Source organism: Borostomias antarcticus (genome assembly GCF_949987555.1).
Source record: "Borostomias antarcticus genome assembly, chromosome: 7".
In the NCBI taxonomy this organism is placed as follows: Eukaryota; Metazoa; Chordata; class Actinopteri; order Stomiiformes; family Stomiidae; genus Borostomias; species Borostomias antarcticus.
In genome coordinates this window covers 14,140,449-14,145,448 of record NC_140240.1, presented here as the reverse complement: position 1 = coordinate 14,145,448, position 5,000 = coordinate 14,140,449, and positions in this window count along the sequence as shown.

Below are 5,000 nucleotides of genomic sequence, written 5' to 3'. Positions count from 1 at the left end.
CTGTGTGGAGGAACATCGAGGGTTAGGATGGCAGCAAGTCACTGACAATGTTACCTCAGCCAGACAAGGTGTGTGTGTGTGTGTGTGTGTGTCTGTGTGTGTCTGTGTGTGTGTGTGTGTGTGTGTGTGTGTGTGTGAGAGAGAGCCCAGAGGTCCGCAGAGGCAGAGGGCTGGGGAGAAGACTGCAGGGCTGGAACTAATTAGAGCCAGAGTTGCTCCCAGCTGCAGCAGTGCTGCCCCCTGGGGACCTGGAGGTGACAGGATGAGGGATAATCATCATTACCATTATTTATCTGATAAGCAGAGGCCCCACTCTGGGCAACTCCTAATGACATTCGACAATTACAATGAGTGTGTTTGTGTGTGTGTGTGTGTGTGTGTGTGGGGGGGGGGGGTTGTGTCTTCGCTGGGAGTTAAAACATTGACAAACAAAATACATTTGGCTTTGGGAGTATCAGCGAAAGCCCAGCTATCTACGGACATATTCAATGCTAATGCGTGTACATAATGAATGTACTGTGGTTCATACACCGCACTGGCTTCCATCTTTCTGTGTAATTAGAGAACCATCCATCCATGTTTATTTTTTCATCTCTACAGTATAAATTGTTGCAAGCACTAAGAAACAGCTGGCTAAGAAGTAGTCTTGCTAACTGTACTCATGAACTTTTCATTTTTGTTTGGCCAAGAGACAACATGTACAGTGCTCTCTGAGTGGCCCGAACTGATCAATGCTCTTCTCTCAAGAGCTCAGAGATCCAGTCATTTGGAACAATGCTGGTGTGATGAGTCGGTCTAGCCCTGTGACCAATTATAGCCTCCAGATCTTAGGGTGTTGGTCTTTGTTCTACTGTACCGGTAGGTGTTTAGGTTCCCACGAGGAAGGTCAGGGGTTCGACCCCCACCTCGGTCACCAGCAAACAACAATAGCAACAGCACAGTGGCAAGCACAGCATCAGAAATCCATTTCCCAGGTCCAGGGCCCCTGTCATTGTTGTGTATTGACCTGAACCGGAGTTCATGTCTCTAGCGGGGTGTGTAGGGTAGTGTGTGTGTGTGTGTGTGTGTGTGTGTGTGTGTGGTGGAGCAGACTATGTTTAGAAGTCATGAAGCTCTCTCTATTGAGGAGATACCTTAAGGCCCACATTACACAGCCCAGACTCAATCACAGCACACACCTGATCGATAATCCCAGAGATACGGGGCAGGATGGAGAGAGAGAGAGAAAGAGAGGGAGGGAGGGTTCAGGATGGGAGGATGAAGAATGAGGCTGGGTTTTCCTACATTCTCCCAGGGCCTCTGTGCTGACTGGGGCTTATATATGAGGTTATCATAGAGAGAGAGAGAGAGAAGGAGGAAGACAGAGGAAGAGAGTGATGGAGAGAGATAGAGAGGGGGAAGAGAGGCAAGAGAGAGAGGAAGTCAGGGAGATAGTTAATATCCGCTATCTAGATAGAGAGAGAGAGAGAGAGAGATAGTTAGCGAGGAAGAGAGAGAGAGACAGATGGGAGAAGAAGAGGTAGAGGGGAGAGGGAGGGGTGGTGAGGTCGGGTCAGGGACCAGGCAGTACGTCCCCAGCTCTGAGGCCGGAGGGTCGGGTCAGGGACCAGGGAGTACGTCCCCAGCTCTGAGGCAGGAGGGTTGGGTCAGGGACCAGGGAGTACGTCCCCAGCTCTGAGGACGGAGGGTTGGGTCAGGGACCAGGGAGTACGTCCCCAGCTCTGAGGACGGAGGGTTGGGTCAGGGACCAGGGAGTACGTCCCCAGCTCTGAGGACGGAGGGTTGGGTCAGGGACCAGGGAGTACGTCCCCAGCTCTGAGGCCGGAGGGTTGGGTCAGGGGGTTGACGGGGAGACCGTGAGAGTCGGGATCAGGCCTGGACGCTCCCGTTCTCTCCCGCGCACCGACCACAACATCAACAGGTCCGCCGGGACGAGGAGTACACAAAAACAAGGCAACATTTCTCTCCCTCTCTAAACCCCCCCTCTCTCTCTCCCCTCTTCCCCGTCTAACTGAGCGGTCCCTCCCCCGTCAGCGCCGGTGCTGAGTGATGGGCTGCTGATGGCGGGGGCCGACCAATGACAGATGAGCATGACAGCCAGATGGTTTTGCTTGTCGTCTCTTTAATCACACGGCTTCAGCAGGCCGTGTAGAGAGAGCTTTGTCTTGTCACAGCTACACAAACTGGAGACGTTCACACCCAGCGTGCCACACAGCTGTGGGGGGGGTGGGTAAACAGGGGCATTTGTGTTTTGAAACAGCCCGACTTTGGAACGGCAGACTCCAGAGGCGCAGACTTGTTTCCAACGGAGCTTTTGTGGGATGTTAAACGGGACACGTCATGCTGATCCCAGCCTTTTCAGATTGTGCAGAATAATGGCGTGATTGGGACTCAATGTTTGGTTGAGTTGATTGGCGTGATCACACTCTAGCAGAGATGAGCGGTTTATTGGTGTGAACACAGGCATGCACGCACGCACACGCACGCACACGCACGCATGCAGACACGCACACACACACAGACAGACGCACGCACGCACGCACACAGACAGACAGACAGACAGACAGACAGACGCACACACACACGCACACACATACACACACACACACACAGACAGACAGACAGACAGACAGACAGACAGACAGACAGACAGACACACACACACACACACACACACACACACACACACACACAGACAGACAGACAGGCACGCACGCACGCACACAGGCAGACAGACAGACAGACAGACAGACAGACACACACACACACACACACACACACACACACACACACACACACACACACACACACACACACATTCTGTGCCCGCAGGTGGTATTGTGAGGTGAGCAGGAGGAGGGGGAGCTGGTGGGGATCTGAGGTCCTAATTAACACCTACATTATCAGCTCAGCAAAACAAGCTGGATGACACTGTTATCACATCCACACACACACACACACAAACACACACACTCGCACACACACACTTGCACACACACATGCTCGCGCAGACACACACACACGCACACACACACACTCGCACACACACGCTCGTGCAGGCACACACATACACGCACGCACACACACACTATCGCACACACATGCTCGCGCAGACACACACACACACACGCACACACACACACTCGCACACACACGCTCGTGCAGGCACACACATACACGCACGCACACACACACTATCGCACACACACGCTCGCGCAGACACACACACTAATTTATCCTCTACCACTTTTTTATACCTTGCACAAGTAGATCCCACCAGTGATATCTTCACCAGTGTGGAGACAGAGAGTCTAAAAGTAGATTAATCTGCCCCCCCCTCATCCCATCACAGTTATCAGTCTCAAGGTTACACTGGCAGGGCTAAACTGACTTGAGACTAATTAACTGTCAATTCAGGGAGTAATTGTTTGATAATGAGGTGTATCCCAGAGACAAGGTGTGTATGTGTGAGGGGCCAGACTGTCAGAGCTGCTTTGGCTGTAGAAGATAGTGACTGAGTTTAGAGAGAGAGAGAGGGGGGGGGGGGGGGGGAGTATGTGTGTGTTTGTGTGTGCGTGTGTGTGTGCACGAGTGTGTGTGTGTGTGTGTATGTGTGTGTGTGTGTGCGTGCGTGTGTGCGTGCACGTGTGTGTGTGTGTGTGTGCGTGCGTGCGTGTGCGTGTGTGTATGTGTGTGTGTGCGTGTGTGAGTGCGTGTGTGTGTGTATCAAGGTTATTATAGTTAACGAAAACTAACTAAAAAACTAAAACTATGTGTGAAAAAACATTTTAGTTAACTGAAATAAAAATAAAAACAAGACTTTACAAAAAACGATAACTAACTAAAACTGTATTGTGTGTTTACAAAACTAACTAAAATAAACTAAAATTATTGAGAAAATGTCCTTAGTTTTAGTCTTTTTCATTTCATACATCACCCAAAATATTAGGCTTGATATGAAATCTATCCTCCATTTTTTCTTAGCTGTGCCCCTGCGCAGAAGTAACTTGACGTGCGCCAGATGGCTTGTTTCACACGGAGTGAAACAACATGAGCTTGCTAGATCAGAATAGTGTCATGAGGCTAGCGCAGAAGAAAAAAAAAAAAAAACTAATACTGAAACTAATAAAAACTAAACTAAAACTAAGCATTTTCAAAAAATAAAAACTAAACTAGCAAACCTGCTTTAAAACTAATCAAAACTAAACTGAAATTGAAAATAAAAAGTTAAAACGATATAAAAATAAAAACTAATGACAAAACCAAAACTATTATAACCTTGGTGTGTATGTGTGTGTATGTATATGTGTGTGTGTGTGTGTGTGCATCTGTATGCGTGTGTGTATGTGCATGTGTATGTATGCGTGTGTGTGTGTGTGTGTGTGTGTGTGTGTATGTGTGTGAGTGTGAGTGTGTGTCTGTGTGTGTGTGTGTTTGTGTGTATGATCCATTACAGTGTATTACCATGTGTGCTGGATGTCTTCTCTACTACACCTGTATAATGAGCCTGTGGGGGACCATGCTAGGGTCACACACACACGCTCTCTCTCTCCTCTCTCTCTCTCTCTCTCACACACACACACACACATACACACATGCTCTCTCTCTCTCTCTCTCTCTCTCTCTCTCTCTCTCTCACACACACACACACACACACACACACACATCAGCATTCTGGACACGTCTGGATGGATGATAGCAGGGTGTGGGGATGATACCATGGTGTGATACACTCCCCTTTACTGGGGGCAGAGAGACAGGCTAGGAGAGAGGAAGAGTGCAGGAGAGGGGTAGAGAGATCATGGTAGAGAGACAGAGAGAGAGTAGAGAGAGAGAGAGAGGGAGAGACTGGTGGTAGAGAGACAGAGAGAGAGAGAGAAAGAGAGAGAGGGAGACTGGTGGTAGAGAGACAGAGAGAGAGAGAGAGAAAGAGAGAGAGGGAGACTGGTGATAGAGAGACAGAGACATAGAGAGAGAGAGGTGGCAGAGAGACATAAAGA